The 20,632-nt window shown below is 37.6% G+C and overlaps 1 protein-coding gene and 1 long non-coding RNA gene across 2 annotated transcripts in view; one reads left to right on the top strand and one right to left on the bottom strand.

Annotated features, from left to right (window-relative positions):
* Positions 1-969: 969 nt before the first annotated feature.
* Positions 970-4,363, bottom strand: LOC139118182 (uncharacterized). Its single transcript, XR_011548640.1, has 3 exons — positions 4,237-4,363; positions 2,146-2,219; positions 970-1,171 (listed from the first exon to the last, which is right to left on the bottom strand). It is a non-coding gene; the product is annotated as an uncharacterized lncRNA (long non-coding RNA).
* A 30-nt stretch (positions 4,364-4,393) lies between these two features.
* The window catches only part of LOC139118086 (uncharacterized), a 63,822-nt gene continuing 47,583 nt past the window's right edge, over positions 4,394-20,632 (top strand). Inside the window, exons 1-3 of the mRNA XM_070681410.1 lie at positions 4,394-4,724; positions 6,370-6,440; positions 9,071-9,165. The gene's annotated coding sequence lies outside the window, so the exon portion shown is untranslated. The remainder of the gene's footprint in view (positions 4,725-6,369; positions 6,441-9,070; positions 9,166-20,632) is intronic.

Genomic DNA, 20,632 nt, shown 5'->3' with positions numbered 1-20,632 from the left:
TTTTCATCTACACAACAAATATCAAATCAGTAAGTACTGCGGTTCTCAAGATATTTGAGTGGACGGACGCCTCACAAACGGACATACATACATACATACATACAGACTGACGACGGACGCCGGACGGATACCCATCCCAATAGCTTCTATAGACTATAGTCTATAGTAGCTAATAAAAAAACTGTCTGTCCAGGGGCTTTAAAAAGCAAAACCTATTTAAGATTTTTTGACCAAAAATGTCAAAATTGCTCCAAAATAGTAATTTTCCCAATTTTGTCATAATTTCAACTAATTAGAAGAGTAACACTCTTGCAAACATCCAACCAAAATTTGAGAACAATTGGAGCGGCATTTCATAGAAGAGAATTTTTACTGAAAATGAGAAAAATCACAAAAAAAATTCAGCAAAAATAAAAAATTAAAGATATATTCACGATATTCATAAAACTGTATAAGGTTTACCTAAGGTTACTTGCACACAAATTTTGAAAGCAACCAAAACAGAGGTTCTAATGAGTTATTAATTCTTGACCATTTCACATTTTGTAAGCTCATTTGCATAATTTTAGCGATGCAGACTTCATTTGCATAAAATCCCATCTACTGCCCAGGATGCATGAACAGACCAAATACCAAGATATAACGGGCAGCGGTTTGCATTGTGTTTGATGTTAACGGACATACTGTACATATGTACATACATACACACATACATACAGATGCCATTGACTTCAGCTTATACGATAACCTCACATTGGTATGGGTATACCAAATGTGAGCTAAAATGACATCATGCCCTTATCTAGGAATGTACGTAATCTGGAATTGTCATACTAACACCATAATTATTGCTGTAATTCCATATTTTACCATGAAGATATTTATCGAGACACCACAGAGTCACCAGCAATAACTTGTTCCTAATAAAGCACAGTTGCCATAACAACTAAAATAAAAACCTACCATTGTCATCAGAGCTTTCAGTATCAAGTGGATTCCTCAGTTGTTTGTTGATTAACTTTCTCCTTGATCTCAGTTTTTGTCTCCCATGATGCTGCCATGTACTGGACTGAAAGTTGAAGAATGCCCTCTTATGTCTTAAAAAATTCCTTGTGCTGAAAACTTGATTACAGACTGGACATGAACGGCCTTTGTGGGAGGTTGGTAAATCCTGGACACAGAAGAGGTACATAACTATTAGACATTTCAATTGCAACTTGGTCAATAAATAAAAGGGATCTTGGTGTGAATTTTGTTCTCACTGCATGTACACATGGGAAGCAAAAATAGCATTGTTACGTTATATACAAGCTGGGTGACTTTTAAATGTTCAATAAACTGGTGATTTTGTACATTTTGACATATAAAGCTATATTGCTGCCAAAATGAACACTTTAATTGCTATCATCCTATTGTGTGATTTTTTTTCAAATATGTGCTAAGCTTTTTCAGATATTGCAGATGTCAGCATAAGCAATTTGTCCATTGGAGATTAGGGTGAAACTAATGGTCTAATAAATTTGCTATAGGTAATTTTTCATGGACATTTCACACATTCTGGTATTGTCATTTTGTTAAGAGACCAAGTTTAATGAATTTTGTTTGATGTGAGATATTATTTTAAATATGTTGAATGATACTGAATGCGGTGCATGCATATATAAGACCCCATTTTCAGACACAATAAATGAAACCATCACAAGAAAGAATAATCGGTCATTACCATTCCCGGGATGGTTTCATATATCGTATCTAAAACCATGATGGAACATATGCGTGGTCATCCATTCGTAACGTATCTTTCAACGCGTCAAACGGTATGAATGGTGTCTCATATCAAACAACATTCATGAAAAATGGCCGATTCTGTCCCTTTAATCAGCCAGCAAATTGAGTGTTAGTGGCTTGCCTAGCTCAACTTTGATGGACAGAGGAACAATCCCATCAGTAAAATTTCATGGCCTTCCATACTGTTTGTTTGGGTCTGAGGCTGCACAAGAAAATAGTTTGGCTTTCAGCCACTATGGAAAGTAGGAGCAATGAATGTTGTTTTCAAACTTGGTTGGGGTAATGATTCAGTAAAAAGCTGATTTCTGTTATATTTGCCAACACTACAGCTTATAGCCATGCAGTAATGATACTTACCATTGCAAATAGTATGTACCAGTAATATATTCTTCTATGGACTAGCCAAGGTGGATCAAGATGGAATACCAGACCTGTATTTAAAGGAAAGAGCAATCGGTATTATGTAAGGAACACAGTGAACTTTGCATTTCGTTTAGCAATGGTACCAACTCTCAATACAGAACCCCTGTCAACAGTTGAAGATTACAAAGGGACCTAATAAAGCCGTGTATCCTAAAATGGAAAACTAACAGATTTACAATAACGGATTCAAGTTCAACAATATATTCCATTATGAACAACGTAAAATAGAATATTTATATTTAAAATATGAAGGCATAATCATATAGTCATCGCTGAACATGTTAACTGGTCGATATGTTTTACCAACACACTACTTATGTCAGATTAGGCAGCATTAAAAACATTTCTTGGGGGAGGGGGGAGAGAATCTCAAATATGTTGTAAAGTTTTGAGTACCCCTTTTCACACCTACTTCTCACTGTGGAAAATTCCTAAGTCTCCCTACAAAACCTACTGACAGTGACATTGAGTATCCAACTGATATTAAAATTGTTCACATTCTAAGATGTCTATTTTTGCTATAAGCCTAATCACACTGCATATTGGGTGACACTAGCCCCCCCCCCCCCCGTGCCAGAAAACGCCCATATATTGCATAATTTATAGCCACAGCATCACGACAAATCCACGCATTTTTTCTGTTTGCGTTCTCCTATAGAATAAACACGGTTCTCTTTTGAACCTTTGACGTACTAAAAATCTTCTTTTACAAAGCGGTGAAGCAAAAGTGGCCTGCTCTATACTGCTGGTGAAATGCCAGGTGGGCCGGGCTGTTAACATAAAGGGAGAAGGTCACCTCGACGCCTGTCTCTTTCGACCCCAGTAATAATTCACACTGGTTGTGGCCACCTCTAAGTCACTTCGACCTCATCATACTTCTCACGTTGGTTATATGACAACGTTTTACTGAATATATCGTGCAAATTTGCCTGCGTGAATTGATGGTGTCTGTCTGTGCAATTACAGTTTGCTTCGAAATGATAATTTGGCTGTTTGATAAGCAAATCTCAGGCATCACGGCGGGCTAGCGCCTATACTTCCGCTGGGACGATTTGCTGTGTACACTATCTGTAAAATTGTAACTCTACGGTGAGGCGGTCGGTGCATGGTCGAGTCACGGTTACGAGTGTAGTGATACATAGCGGCCGCCGCGTAGTATGCATAGAATTATTCTATGCATACTACGCGGCGGCCGGTACGTATCACTCCACTCGCAACTGTGGGTCGAGTTATGGTTTTTCTGACCTCGCGCACCAGTGGCAGTGCAGTAGAGCTACAAGTACAATGCCGATAGCCCTGTGGCGTTGAAAATAGCACGTCGCACATGACGCGGAATTTTGATGTGAAATCCCACATATTTACTTCGTTTGATCATTTTCAAATCTGTGACAAAAACTTACCGCTAGTAATAAATAGGCAGATCGTCCTGTAGCCGACACGAAAGCTTCCAAATCACTATAAGTTTTAAGTTGAAGGTAGAATAAGTCTGTGCCTTGTATAAAATACTATAAAAATAGTTGAAAGTGAGCAACCAGCTGAAAGTTAGTCGAGGAGACCTTTACCGCATATCATTTGCATCTCATTGTCGGCTACATGGACTGTGTGCCAATAAATAGCTGCTGGTACGGCAAAATTAATGAACGCGCGGTTTCGAAACTGCACGGCAAAGGTCACACAAAGTGGTCAGAACGTAAAGGTCACGCTTACAAATATGACGGGTCGTCTTGGGTTACGTTACCCAATGAATTGGGATAGAAGTTCAGAGGCCGAAACAACTTGGTGCCGAACGACCATATACCGACCGAGTTAATGACCAGGGCTGACGGATGCGACAATTGATTAGACGGTGTTGATCGACAAGGGAAGTAAGATTCGGAAGGAAACTTTTCAGATGCACGACTGGGTTCTTTTCCCAGTCAGTGCATGCCATTCGTTAAACGTTCGCATGGCACAGCACGCGGGAAAAACATAAAAGAATACGGCAACAACTTGCGAACAAAAAATTGCAATACTGGGACTACTCACCTCTGATAATTTCTTGCTCTGGAATTGTATACAAGTCGAGAACATGCGAAGTAAGCTGCACGTTACTGAGACAGAAACACCGCTCGGTTTTACGCGTACATGCCGGATGTTTATGCTTAATCAGCTGATCAAAACCCCTGGGCATAATAAAAAGATCACTTGTCATTGGATCAAAGTGTTCCACGTGACCAGTAAATGCCCAATCAAGATCATAGTTGCTGCATGAGCGATTGATCTTCGTCAGTGCAGCGCGGTGTATATTTCTTCATAGAATCAACATTCAACAGCTGATCGACGATGGATGACGTTGTTACTCCGCCGAGCTCTAGATCTTGCGGTTGCCCGTTCCGGGCGTGCTCTGTCAACATTACAAAATGGTTTTTCTTAGCGTAGCCAATAGACTTGAATCGTTAGAAAAGCGATTTGGTACGTGTTTCGACGCAAGAAAAAAGAAGACGAAGAAAGTTGAAGTTGGTCATCTTGCTTCTGTGAGTACACACTACATGTTTTTTTTAATCATTTTGTGTCTATGAACGATCTTTGCGTATCCCAAAACTTGCTTATCTACAGTACAGGCAGACCTGTTTTATGCAAGAATAGTGAAAAGATTTCAGGGTACCTGGTTTGTGTGAAATGACGGCGCTTAGTTCTGTAGCGATACTGGAATCGTAGTTCATCGACTGAGTAGCTGGTACAAGGACAGTCACGGGAAATGTCTCATGATCGGCATAGCAAGTAGCGATCAGATCAGTGTACCTCAAAGTCAGGGCTGTTTTTATTTATTTTCTGCGTAGATTATCTATCGACATTGTCGAGCTATATCTGTGTATTCGGTATTTGTTCTCTGTGTCTAACCAAGCTAAGCTACGAGGCAAATGTAGAGACGACGGGGCTAGACTTCGTTGCAGTACAGTAGTCAATCATAACACAGACCCTCGTTTTTCTCACAATGAATGGGTGGTGTTTAGTTTATCAACAAAATCGACTGTTGACTGCAGTTTATTTTGTAGAGGGTGTTTATTTGGTAATGTGTTTGTTATGCGGATTAGTCACCGATAACGAGGACCTACATGTTCGCCTGCCTCGTCGGTGTACGAGTAATCCCATCCAGAAATTCAAGATCATAGATTATTATGGACAAAAGCATGAACATGAGTTTTGAACGCGGTCTGCTATACGAGTAACCTGGCCCAAGCATGCCTAGCAACACTGTTCGTTGTTTCAAATGATTGCACCTGCGGACACAAGGGAATCGCGTTGGTGTAGGTGAGGAAGGATAATTTCGAAAAACAATGGGTTTCTGATAAGCGACACAAGGTTGTCAGGCTGGAGACAGGCTAATCCGTTCACTAGCCTGGTGGACTACCTGTATCCTGTTGAACAATGGAGGCTTATCAAACAAGCTTATCAAAACAAGGCTTATTTAACACTTCATTGTTAATGATGTTCGGACAAGGTGAGGTGTTTGATCAATCTGCTGATATATTTTGGAGGGGTGCCACATTTATAGGAGAGGCAAGATTAGTAATATATCATTATTAACAATTATTCACCATAATTTGGTAATATTGCAACATGAGGATTGGCAAAGGAAACTGTTTGAGTGATAATTTTTTGTTGAGAAGACAATAGATCTGGCATTATTGTTTGTGTCTTATCTGTATCTGCTAGCAATGTGGCTGGGCTGCTTTATCAAGCACTGTTGCAATAAGTTATATGTCAATTTTTTATAAAATGTGAAAATCATTATTTTAGAATATAAGTGCCATATTTTGGCAAATGCCTTCCTTTAATGAATGGCTGGTCATACAACTCTCACTTTTTGATATGCAAGTCCCTAGGGATGATCTCATTTATGTTTTATTATTTTTCAAATAATGTTAATTGTATTTTTAAGGAAATTTTTTTGTCATTTTTGGTCAAAAGTTTCTTTTACCAGTATTGCATGTCTGATAGCTTTGATATTTTGTATACAGCTTTATAGGAATAATTGAAATGTGATAACGTGTCACAAGAAGATTTCTCTACATAACTTGGGGGGGGGGCACTATTAGCCACAGGGTTGCTTGTTTAAAGATAGTCCTGGATCTGTACACTTGGCATCAATTGATTAATTTGTTAATTCTTTTGCAGAGAACTGTTCGAACCAAGTACGGTTTACTGCTTGGAAGAGAAGACTTCAATGGCTTTAATGTGAATGAAAAGTAGGTATATTGCATGCAGTAGTAATATTAAAGCATATTACACTGAAAATCGACCTTCCTGCAACACTCAGTAGGTTGAGTCATTGTTTTAATTGATGTAAGCAGCCAATTATATTCGGTTAACACAGCAGGGATGTAATAAAATCAGTGATATTGTATATACCAAAGCAAGCATGCATCCAGTCTCAATGAGATAGCATATAAAAGGCGGAAGGATGATTCTGTAACTAACACCAAGCACAGACAACTTCAGGAAATAGTCAGAATGCCACTGCAGAGTTCCTGTGTTTTATATTAAATAAAACAGACAGAACTCAACAATTCTTTTTGATGCAGATATATATTATACATGGTATTATCTAAAAAGATAAATTTGTTTTAATCCAAACTAGTGACAAGACGCATTAAAGGTTCACTAAATGGCTTTGGCAAATGTTCTGAGAAGCAAAGTGACAAAAGACCTAAAACCAACAAAGTTCAGTGCATGCTTACTGATTATGTACTGTTTCAATATGTCACAAAGTTAAAAAGTCTGAAGAGAACTGGGAGTAGTTTTATTGAATTTACCAATGGGTTAATAGTCAAGAGTTTAGTCTATTTTTAGCAAAATACAGTGGCTCTCTGTTGAGGGACGGTGAAAATGCTAATCATGTAATGCTTCTAGTAAATGTATATATATATATAGAACATGGGCTTGGGATGGTGCAGGATTTCAAGGTGCAACTAGATTACGTGGAGAAGTGGTGGCTGTACTGTTGCAGGAACATGAAGTGATTGCAGTATAGTTTCAGTAAAAGTGAATTGTTTCCATGATAAATAGTTTGGGTCTGCACAATGAAACTTTGTTGTTTTATTTATTTCAAAGCACACAGAGACTCAACCATCATTGCAAACTCTGACGATTTCTTGAAGTTGTCTGTGCTTGGTGTCAGTTATTTCATTGAGACTGGAATGCCTGCTTTTATATATAAACAATATCACTGATTTAATTACATCCCTGCTGTGTTAGCCCAATATAATACAGCTGCTGAAATCAATATAAACAACGACCTAAACCTACAGAGTGTTCCAGGAAGGTCGATTTTCAGTGTACTTAGAGGCACATGACCCGCAACTTTTGACATTGTTTCCATGATTCATATTTGGACTAAATTAGTTTATAGAAATGTTCATAATCAGACATGTTTACATAAGTATAGTTATTCACTGAGTTGAAATGCATGGGGAGGTTTCAATTGGACAAATTATTAACAGGAGCTGCACCTTAATATGGCTGCCTTTACAGAACTATATGATAAACAGCGTAAATGGTGCATGTACACATTTTAATCTTAACAAATATAACATGGTGCAACCCAGTCTCCACACAGAGATTGTAGCGGCGTGGAAAATTAAAACATACATAGCTATGGAGTCTCAGCAGAAGCTACACTAATCACTGCCACAGGCGATGGATTTCACCAACTTTTGGGTATTGCGTGTTTTCCATGATATACATTTTTTTGCCTTTTTTATATATAATACTTGGAACAAAAAATTTAGGTAAATGAATAATTAATACATAGTTTTCAATATCAATAGTAGATTCCGTGAAAACTTGCTAAAACATAGATCTTGCTCTAGGTTACATGGATGTGAATCGATGATTCAAAATGTATGCCCAATGGCTTTGTGCTTTGCAGACGCGATTTTCAAAGATTTTGCAGAATATTTATTATATTTACTAGTATAATGTATTATTTTTACGAGTGTATGGACATTGCGATCTCTAGCTAGATAGCGCCAATCAAAATCTGCTATTTCCGCAACGTTTGTTGAGCCAGTTGGGCACGCGCGCGCAGGACTGAAAGAAGTCCCAGTTTAGAATATTAAAATTTGCCTGCAGCAGAGATTGGTGGGGCGCATGGTCAATGACTCAAACCCTCTAGCTCGGTTAGAATTATCCACGCAGCACTGCTTCCCCATTTCGCTATATCTTTGTGGAGATTGGGTGCAACCATTGAAAGGATGGGAAAGGGACTTACTCTACTTTGACAAAAAATTTATAGGTTTTCAAATAATATGGTAAGATTGTAAAAGATGCGGGAAATTTAAAATGAATAATAATTGTTGTTTCTTCCCTATTCTGCGATAAGCAATTGTTGTTGAAGCATAGTTAATGACTATATCATTGAATTTGTAGATTGTCGCAATGAGTATCTGGGGAAATGAGAGCAACTTTGAGGTTGGACAAAAGTTTGCAGAATTGCAGCTCATGGGCTTTTAACCTTTATGCCAGTGTAGGTTAAGGGCTATCCTATTAAAAGTCATGCACAGCAAGTTGGAGTGTGAACAAAAGTTATTCTGTGATTATGTGTCATTAAATCCCTCTGCATTACACCTTATTCACGCCTATGTTAAGTTTGATCACTGGTCCCATCACACAGAACTTTAACTATATCAGATATCCTGCAGATAGTGTAAAACATGTCAGTTTTACTTGGTGAAACATGCAGTTTACATTGTACATAACATAGAGACCAACTGACACAAGAGAAAAAAATAATTTTTATTGTTTCTTTAAGTATATCATTTCTCTGTAGCAAATTTTCTTGAGAAACATTTCATATCGATTATCATCATTATTTCAGGTACAATAGTTTAGCAAATCAGGAGGTATGCCGTGCTGTAATGCAGGAAATAAAGAATGACAGTTGAAAAAAAGTTGACTCAACAGAAGCAGAAGGTATGTCACATTTGCTATATATGTGTATGTTAAGAGTTCATGCTCCTGGCAGTTATCCCATACAGTTCTCCAATTGCTTGTAATTTTTTTAAGTACTTAAACTTTAGGGAATCTGTAGGGAATCCCTGATGGTGATTTTGTGATATTGTTATTTTTGTACTATTTTGATACTTTGATGACCCTCTCTGAAACTGCTATTTGTTTTGTTTGAAAATTATGATGTTTATTGGCAAAACTTTAATTTTAAGACAATTTTGAGTATTTATAAGAATATAATTTACTCTCATACACTGTTCTGATTATGTGGATTTGGTCAACAGATTCCCAATAAGACATAAATGAAATTTTACAAAGTGCTATGATGAATTTTTGGAACACTTTTATTATCAGACAAATCTCATGATGATGAATTTCTGTATGGGACAACATAGAAATGCTGTATTTGAACATGTTTGGCACAAGGGGCTGGACATTTTGATATCTGTTGGGGTGGTGGTCGTGAGGATTGTTTGGAGAAAGTTCACAGCAAATGTCAATAATAGTAATAATATTAACAATAATAATACTCATAATTTCTTCATTTATATTGTACTTTTACAGTAATCTGATCAATAGCTCATTACAAAACATAACTGAAAAAATTAACACAACTGGCTTCATAATTAAGAAAAATATTTAAATGGTGTGAAAACTGTATAATATTACACTGCAAATGCCTGACTAAATAAGTGAGCTTTGAGCTCTGATTTGAAGACATTACATGAAATATTGTTATGCAAAATTTTCTAAAACTCGATATCTAATGCAAAGGGTGTAACGTATCACTTTTAGTTGTTGAAAATAGTTTTATTCATTATGATGACCATGCCGCTTGCTAAATCATTGCAAAGTGATCATATAGGACATTTTATGTTCCGCATATGATGCATGTAATATTTTCATTATTCATCTCCATTATAGTTAGTGTAATATGATGTATTCATTACAATTTGATTTTCCTCATAGTATTTTTAACATTTTATTTCATCCTGCAGAGGCTCTAAGGATTGTTATGTAGGTCATTTACCCCACACTCATCATGACCTGAGTTCAATTAGTCTAGAACATTCTCAAGGTCACTGCCCTTGATGACCTCACAACCTTGAATTCAATTAGTCATGTTTGGAATGTTTGGAAAGTTGATTAGTTGTGTAAGGGAGATAATTTTAGAACAGTAATTAGCATGTCAATAAAAGTTCTAGATTGTTCTTATATGCCTGTGTATAAAAGGGACTGCACAGCTTCCAGTCAGACTTTTGGGATCGTGTCTCTTGTGTGTTACTAAACTCCAGCAGTAGTCATTCTCAAGACTTTTCAAGACCTTCACTGTCAACGCTGGATTTATACTGTGGACTTTGTGCAACTTCAAGCCTGCAAGCCAAAGGACTGTTCATTCATCCGACTGACTGTTACAACTCTGAGACTGGAGCTTTGCCGTCCCAGCTGAGATAAGTAGTCTGTACACTTTTAAAGCTTGTACTCTATCCCTGACTTAGCAATTAGTTTATTTTTGTAATAAATTCTGTTTAAACGTTATTTGCTGAGTTCACCCTTTTGTTCGTTTTCTCTGCACGTAACAAAATTGGGGGCTCGTCCGGGATACGAATATTTTGAGCCGTTTGACAACATTTTGACAGCCTTTTCAAACTACTGTATACTGTGAACTCAGCGAAATTTAATCATGGCGGAATTTAAACCAGACGAATTTATGGATGACCTTGATCAGGACACATTTAATTCCCTCAGAAAAGACAACCTCATAACACTGGCCAATTTCCTTAAAGTAGAAGTCAAAAGATCTATGCGCAAGAGGGAAATACAGTACCGTATTGCCAAACATCTAGTTGATTTAGGCCAATTTGAGGAATCCACCCTGAAAGATTATGAGCCCGAGTCTACCTCTGAACTCAGAAAATTAGAATTAGAAATGCAGACAAATTTGGAGATCAAGAAACTAGAATTACAAATGAGAGAGAAAGAATTACAATGGAAGAAAGACAGAGAGAAAAGGAGAGAGAATTGGAAGAACATCGACTACAGTTAGAAATGAGACGTTTAGAGCTTGGACAGTCAGGAAAATTCTTCCCTTCAGACAAGTTTGACATCACTAAGCATTTCAGGTTAGTTCCCCCTTTCCAAGAAAAGGATGTTGATAAATATTTCCTCATTTTGAGAAAATTGCTCAGAGTCTGAATTGGCCTAAGGAGTCCTGGTCTATGCTTTTGCAGAGTGCTTTGGTGGGTAAAGCCAGAGAAATTTACATTCAGTTGTCAGTAGAGCAGGCTTCAGATTATGATTCTGTGAAGGAATTAATTCTCAAGGGCTATGAGTTGGTGCCTGAAGCTTACCGTCAGAAATTTAGGGATTGTGAGAAGGTGAAGGATCAAACTTATGTTGAATTTGCTCGAACAAAAGAACAACTGTTTGATCGTTGGTGTTCTTCTGAAAAGGTCAGTCAGAATTATGACAAATTACGACAGCTGTTTTGATTGAGGAATTTAAAAGGTGCATCCGGAGTGACATCAAAACATTTATCAATGAACAAAAGGCAGATACATTAGAGGTTGCTGCACGTTTGGCCGATGATTATTCATTGACCCACAAATCTTCATTTCTCAGCAAACCATCCCAGTCCTTTTCATACAGAAACATGCAGGTAAATTTAACTCCTCCTTTTCATCCAAGAATTTCTCAAAGGAAAGTAGGAAATCAAATGACAACAGTTCACAAAATTTAAGTAACACTCACACATCATCAGATCCCAAGTCTCAATCTCCTTCTGACAAACAGTTCGGTACACTTTCTTGTAATTATTGTAAGAAAGACGGCCATTTAATGTCAGATTGTTTCAAATTGAAAAGAAAACGTGAAGGTCAAAGTGGTCAAAGTGGATCTAAGCCCACCGGCTTTATTTCTTCATCAACTCAATTAGAGTCTAATAATGTGTGCAACACATTTTCTGAGGTTAAACCCCTCTTATCCCCAATTAATGAGGTCAAGGTCAATTCTTCTCAAGATAGCATTATGGGTATTTTCGAGCCATTTATTCATAATGGTTTTATATCACTTTCTAGTGATTTCTCTTCCGCTACCCCTGTCAAAATTTTAAGAGATACCGGGGCTTCCCAGTCTCTTTTGTTGGCAGATACCCTGCCGTTTTCTGAAAAGTCATTTTCAGGTTCTAAAGTTCTTATTAAGGGGTAGATTGTAATGACTACATTCCTGTTCCTCTCCATAATGTCTATTTGTCTTCGGACTTTGTTTCTGGACCTGTGACTTTAGGTATTAGGCCTTTTTTGCCTTTTGAAGGGATTCACCTTCTTCTTGGAAACGACCTTGCTGGGGACAAGGTCATTACTAATCCACTTGTGACTGATAATCCTACTTTAGATCAGGATCCAGAGCCAATTGAACAAGAGATACCCGATTTATTTCCTTCATGTGCCATTACTCGAGCCATGTCAAAGAAAACTTCCGAGAATCAAAATACTCTCAAAAATAATGTCACAGATGTTGACTTAAATGACACCTTTCTCAGTCAGGTGTTTGACACGGATCATTCCGTTATCCCTCGTGGATTTGAAACTTCCAGTAAAACTTCTGCTGACCAAAGTCAGACATTTTCTAGATCAAATCTCATTGCAGAACAACACAAAGACCCAGATATTTTGTCTTTGTTTGACAGGGTAGATGATGAAGGTAAAACGTCAGATAGCTCTGTTTCCTGTTATACAAAATCTGGTATTCTCATGCGTAAATGGAGACCTCCAGATGTTTTGGTTGATGACGATTGGGCTATAAAACATCAAATTGTGGTTCCAAAGCCCTATCGTGCTGAAATATTGCGCCTGGCCCATGAAACCCCCTGGGCTGGTCACTTAGGAGTCAGGAAAACTTATCATAAAATTCTCAGTCACTTTTATTGGCCTAATCTCAGGCAGGATGTAGCACATTTCTGTAAAACTTGTCACACATGTCAAATGGTAGGAAAGCCAAATCAGACCATTCCAAAGGCCCCTTTACAGCCAATTCCTGCATTTCAAGAACCATTTAGTAGGATACTAATAGACTGTGTTGGGCCCCTACCAAAAACAAGATCAGGAAATGAGTACATGTTGACAATTATGTGTACATCAACTCGGTTCCCCGAAGCCATACCACTGAGAAATATAAAGACAAAGACTATAGTGAGAGCTTTAGTCAAATTTTCACTTTATTTGGCCTCCCTAAATGTGTCCAGTCCGATCAAGGCTCCAACTTTATGTCTGGAATTTTTCAACAAGTAATGGATCAGCTAGGCATTAAACAGTATAGGTCATCCGCCTATCATCAGAAAGTCAGGGTGCTCTTGAGCGATTTCATCAAACTTTGAAAAACATGATTAGGACCTACTGTTTTGACACAGAGAAGCAGTGGGATGAAGGAATTCATTTTTGCTCTTTGCTGTTAGAGAGTCAATTCAAGAGTCTCTTGGTTTTAGCCCATTTGAGCTTGTATTTGGACATACAGTCCGTGGCCCACTTAAGCTCGTTAAAGAGAAATTCCTATCAGACGATGATGATTGTCTGAATATTTTGCAATATGTCTCAGATTTTCGTACAAAACTCTCTAAAGCATGTGAATTAGCCAGAGAAAATCTTGAGTCATCTCAGCAGTCAATGAAAACCAAATATGATAAAAGCACCTCAAAACGGAAGTTTGAACCCGGTCAAAAGGTTCTTGTTCTACTTCCAATTCCTGGAAAACCACTCCATGCTCGTTACTTTGGGCCATATCTAATTGATAAGAAATTGAGTGATTTAAATTACATCATAATAACACCTGACAGGCGAAAACAAAAACAGCTATGTCACATAAATATGCTTAAGCCATATTTGGATAGGGATAATCCTACTATAACTCAGCCTGTCAGTGCAGTCAGTTCAAACCATTATGAGATAGTGATACTGAAACTGACTTGAGTGAAAATACTCTAAACTCAAAGCTGGGCTCGGTCAAGCTTCAGAACTCAGAAATCCTGGAGAAGCTGGAGTCTACAAAGTTGGCACACCTCCAGCCAGAACAACAACAACAGGTGAAAGAACTGCTCCACGAATATAAACACCTGTTTCAAGATGTTCCAACGAGGACAAACGTCATCTATCACGACGTTGATGTTGGGGACAGTAAGCCTGTAAAACAACATCCATACAGACTGAATCCAACAAAAGCGAAATATCTCCAGGAAGAAGTCAAATACCTGCTGGACAATGACTTATTGAACCCAGTAAAAGTAACTGGAGTTCGCCGTGCATACTTGTTCCAAATCAGACCACAGTTATCGTATGTGCACGGACTTTAGGAAGGTCAACACCTTAACAAAGACAGACACTTTCCAATCCCGAGGATTGATGACTGCATCGACCGAGTGGGAAAAGCCAAGTATGTGACAAAATTTGACCTACTGAAGGGATTTTGGCAAGTCCCTCTGACGGATCGTGCTCGTGAAATATCCGCCTTTGTTACACCAGACGGATTGTTCCAGTACAAGGTGATGCCATTCGGAATGAAGAACTCTCCGGCAACGTTCCAACGGATGATCAACGACGTCATATCCGGGCTAGACGGGTGTGCAGCCTACGTTGACGACGTCGTCCTGTATAGTGACACCTGGGAGGAACACATCAAGCTCATGCGGAAGTTCTTTGAGAGACTGAGCAAAGCAATGTTGACTGTCAACCTTGCCAAATCTGAGTTTGGTTGGGCAAGGGTAACTTACCTCGGACATACTGTAGGACAGGGTGAGGTAAAACCTGTTGATGCCAAAATCAGTGCCATTTCAAGTTTTCCCATACCAAACTGCAAACGACAACTGATGCGCTTTCTCGGTATGGCTGGTTACTACAGAAAATTCTGTCCAAATTTCTCCACAATTACTGAGCCTTTGACTAACTTACTAAAAAGAAAGTAAAGTTTGTTTTGGTCAGAGCAATGCCAACAGGCATTTGATACACTTAAAGCCATACTGCAAAGTGCTCCAGTGTTGTCTGCACCAGATTTCACTTTGCCATTCAAATTAGCTGTGGATGCTAGTGATACGGCTGCTGGTGCTGTTTTATTGCAAGAGGATAGTCATGGGACAGATCATCTTGTTTGCTATTTTTAACAATTTTGCAAATTTAGCAAATCTCAGAGAAACTACTCTACAATTGAAAAAGAGTGTTTATCTTTGATATTAGCTTTACAGCATTTTGAAGTTTATGTTACTTCTTCAAATCAGCCAATAGTGGTTTATATTGATCACAACCCTCTTGTTTTTCTGCAGAAATTCAAAGGCAAAAATCAGAGATTGCTAAGATGGAGTTTAATGTTACAGGAGTTTAATCTTGACATTAGACACATCAAAGGCAGAGACAATTTAATTGCAGACTGTCTCTCTCGTATTTAGAGTTTATTGTTGTTCACTTTCAAGAAATTTTACTTTAGAAAAAAAAAAAAAATTTTGAGTACTTAAATCCTTTTCAAGATTACATTTGTAAAAGAAAGATTTTTCTTTGAAAAATTTTCTTTTTTTGAAGAGGGGGTGTGTTATGTAGGTCATTTACCCCACACTCATCATGACCTGAGTTCAATTAGTCTAGAACATTCTCAAGGTCACTGCCCTTGATGACCTCACAACCTTGAATTCAATTACTCATGTTTGGAATGTTCTGGAAAGTTGATTAGTTGTGTAAGGGAGATAATTTTAGAACAGTAATTAGCATGTCAATAAAAGTTCTAGATTGTTCTTATATGCATTTATAAAAGGGACTTGCACAGCTTCCAGTCAGACTTTTGGGATCGTGTCTCTTGTGTGTTACTAAACTCCAGCAGTAGTCATTCTCAAGACTTTTCAAGACCTTCACTGTCAACGCTGGATTTATACTGTGGACTTTGTGCAACTTCAAGCCTGCAAGCCAAAGGACTGTTCATTCATTCGACTGACTGTTACAACTCTGAGACTGGAGCTTTGCCGTCCCAGCTGAGATAAGTAGTCTGTACACTTTTAAAGCTTGTACTCTATCCCTGACTTAGCAATTAGTTTTATTTTTGTAATAAATTCTGTTTAAACGTTATTTGCTGAGTTCACCCTTTTGTTCGTTTTCTCTGCACGTAACAGGATATTTTTTTCGGAGTAGAAAAAATAAGGAAAGACTGCTGCGCAAAGGAAAAACAGAAGAACACAAGAAAGCATGCCGAAAACAGGGAAGAATGAGAGAGGTATGTATTAGAAAGACGAAGCAATATAAATTCAGTATAAGGTCATCAGGGACAAACATTCGGACTCTCAGATGTTTCTCAATTCTTTTCTGCTCTAACTTGTTGAGGTTCATTTTTAAGCTCTTGGTGTAAGAGCACTTCATCCTAGTTTTTTCAAAAGTCAAAAAAACATATTTTTCTACCGAGAGTTAACACAGGAATATGCATCTCAAAAGTGAAAGACTTAAACTTTTGCTCAAACTTTCCTCAGTGAAACTTTCACCCATTCTCTTACCAAAGCAAGAATAAAAATCAGGGGTCACCGTGCAAACTTTGGTATTAGAGAGACAAATAACTTGCAATTTCTTAAGATTGAAATTAAAATGGCATCCATCCCTGTGTTAACTCTATGGGAAAAAATAAAATTTTCGATTTTCAAAAACTAAGACAGTGAAAACTTTTCTTTTGCCAAGAGCTTCAAAATGAGCCCCCACAAGTGATAGGTCAGAAGAAAATTGATAAAATTTGAAGGCCAGAATTTCTGTCCCTGAGGCGTGTTCTACCTTTATTCAAACATTTGGGTTAATTGTTTCTCCAGCACCAGAATTTGAATACCCTAGACCCTATTCCTCACTTATGGCCTCTGTGCCTTCAAACCCACTTCGTCTAGCCTCAAGGTCCATGTTTAGCACCTTAGAATGCAAATCAGCTCATATAAAGTGAATGGTTTCCTGTAGAGACGATGATGTCACTGACATTCCTTTGAAAGTCAATCAACCAAATGTTTCTCTAATGTTGGCCTGTAATTAAATGGGAGTTGCTTGTAAACAAGCCAGAGAACAAACAGCTTCACTATTGTGACCTAAATTATCATTGGAATATTTACTCTTATTTAAAAAGTAAACCAAATACTTGCTCAGAATAGCAGGGATTTTTTTAACTCCACCACCTAACTTACTAACTTGGTTTTTCAGTATCTTTGTTCCATGTAGCAACTTCCTTTTCTTGTTCAGTTCCCACCAAAAATATGAAACACCAGAGTCTCACCTTCTCAGCGCAGTCAATTTGTGTAATTACCATTGCTGTTATTCCTAAATTGCATTCAAACCCACTACCTAAATAAAGATATACCAGTAACAATCATGGTTGTTGCTTGTTTATGAACAATGTACTGGGCATTTCAGGATTTCTTGGGATAAGACCACATAATTGTGGTTGACTAGAAGAGACAGAGTTCTTAAAGGCCAGGGACGTGATTCATAGGGTCAAATTTGTTTTATCTGAAGAGGATTGTGGAATGACATAGCATTTTGTTTCCTATTGAAATTGTAATCTAATAAGTAAATTTCCTTGCAAGACACTCTGATGCCAACACAGGCCTTAACAAAAAAAACTTAAAGGGTCATTAGCTGTAACTTTTTACTAATTTTTCACCACTCTGTTTCAATGTATCAACTACAGAATTTATTTCACCACTCTGTTTCAATGTATCAACTACAGAATTTATTTCACCACTCTGTTTCAATGTATCAACTACAGAATTTATTTCACCACTCTGTTTCAATGTATCAACTACAGAATTTATTTCACCACTCTGTTTCAATGTATCAACTACAGAATTAATTTCACCACTCTGTTTCAATGTATCAACTACAGAATTTTACATAATCCGATCATCATGACCAATGCCCGGTGTCCTGCTTGCCAACACAACCTGTGTATGTAAAACAACCATTGTTATTGTTGATAAATGTATTCTAGTCCGTACCTGAATACAAAATTTAAACAATAACAATGCAGATTATACTCATACAGGGTATATTTATGAGCTAAATATTGGGAATTTTCCATGGTTGAGGGACTCAAACCAGAAACTGTAGATGATACATTGAACAAACAAATAAAAAAATGACCAAAGTTATAGCTAAGGAATCTTTAAGGTAAAGATATAAGATAGATCTTACCGAGTGATAATTTATAAAGTCGTGAAAAATATGGAAACAATATAAATAATGTCACAGCTCAGATGATTTATTCTGTTTATCATTATTTACAGAAACTAAAGCATCTACAATTGGGACTTTCCCTAGTGGACTGGCCGGAAGAGGCAAAGGAAAAGGCCGAGGACATACTCTCACTGGAATATATATCCTCTGAAGATAGTGAGAAAGACGAAAGTGGAAATACCACGGCTTATGTTCACAGAACGTTGACGTGGGAAAGAAAAAAACTTAAAAAGATGAAGAGGCAGCTTCATACTGCGTATGAAAAAACACTTACGCTGAGGCAGAGAGGAATGAGGCTACCTCGCATTGAGGGGCCAGCTTCCATCAGGCCGGAGCCCGAGGATGCCGCGCCATGGGCTGTTAGAATTGCGCAGGACAATGTTAATACTACTAACAGCTCCACACCGACCAGAATTGCACAGGACATAAACACCACGGACAGCTCTACACCGGACAGAATTTAATTAAAATGTGGAGGGCAGCAAATAATATACTGTCAATAATGCTAGCTTAACAAATAGGCCAATTTTCTGTCTTCCCTCTGTCATTTACCACAATTACTTCTTCTCTGAAACCACAGGCACTCTTTAGCTGGAAGTCTGCTAAATAGATCAATTTTCGGCTCGATCTATCTCGATATGCCTGCCACTACAACCTAAATACTCACAAGGTGTGCAACAGAATCACTCAAAAAATGCACCACCCGATTTGCCAACTGGCCGTGCGCACACACAAAACATTCAGAACTACACTCCCAAATACCTAGTTGGATCTCAAATTTAACCATCTTCTAAAAAATCATGCTGATGAACGTGTTACTTTTTTCATCTTGAAGAAATAGACAGTGTTTTGAGGCCAAGCTCAGCTAAACACGGCCTGCAGAACGATTCTACCATATGACGTCATTTATTCTACCAATGATTGGCTAATCAACGACCAAAACAAAGGTCACAGCAAGACGTCACTGGTGATGTATTGTTGAACCAATCAGCGGTAGAAGATATGACGTCACATGGTAAAATCGTTCTGCAGGCCGTGTTTAGGTATATGGGAGTGTAGTTCTGAACGTTTTGTTTGAGCCCACGGCCAGTTGGCAAATCGGGTGGTGTATTTTTTGAGTGATTCTGTTGCACACCTTGTGAGTATTTAGGTTGCAGTGGCAGGCATATTGACTACAGGATCGATAGATTGAGCTGAAAACCGATCTATTTAGCTGACTATCCGGCTAAGGAGAGCCTGTGTCTGAAACTACAAGTCTGACTACACTTTGTTGAAATCGCTGGGAAATTTGTATTTTTTTGCTTTTTTTTTGATAAAGAATTCTTTCTGAAACTGCATTTGCGATTGCTTTGAAATTTGACATGCAGTTCACTCAAAGTGACTTCATAGTTAGCATTGTTCCATTTTTGTAATTTGTTGTAAAAATCTTAAAAAATCTTCGTCAAACTACAGGTCAGATTGCTATGATAGTTGTACAAGTCTCTAGAGATGACATTTCAATCTAAAATGTGCAGAAATATGCAAATTGTATTTTTAAGAAAATTTTGTCAATTTTTGATCGAAAATTTATTTCACCCCCAGCAATTGTCTCACAGTTTTGATATTTGGTTTACATATTTAAAGGGATGAGCAAACTGTGAGATATTCCAAGTTATTATGAAATCTTCAAGTTTGTAATTTTGGGCCAATTTTTGCAATTTATGGTCAAAAAAGTGTTTCTCAAAGAGTGCTTTTCTCATAGTTTTGATATTTGGTAACAGGTTTCTACAGATGAAATCAATGTGATACACTGAACTTGGATGAAGTCTGCAATTTAAGTCTTTCAAATAAACATAATTAAACCAGATACCTATTCTCAGATCTTGCTTTATTAGATATTTTTGTGTGTGTGTTAGATTGGTTATAGGATTCAAAGCAGTTAGTACGGCATTGATGTTAATTGTGTTGGTAAATAAGTGAATCCTCAAGTACAACAAATTATGCATCTGATCATCACTGACTTTATAACATTGCTACAGTTGAAAATTGAATTTTAATCATGATTTAGATTCATTTTTCAAAATTAACAATGTTTTCCACATATACATTGGCTATGCTTAAGACCAGAATGCTGGGTATTAAAGTAATACTGACAGTACACAAAGAAAACAAATATGTTGATAAGAAAGTACGAACCACGGAAAGCTGATGAATTTGAAAACAAG

The sequence above is a fragment of the Ptychodera flava genome, chromosome 1 (genome assembly GCF_041260155.1).
Source record: "Ptychodera flava strain L36383 chromosome 1, AS_Pfla_20210202, whole genome shotgun sequence".
NCBI classification, from domain to species: domain Eukaryota; kingdom Metazoa; phylum Hemichordata; class Enteropneusta; family Ptychoderidae; genus Ptychodera; species Ptychodera flava.
This window is presented reverse-complemented; position numbering and strand designations above follow the sequence as displayed.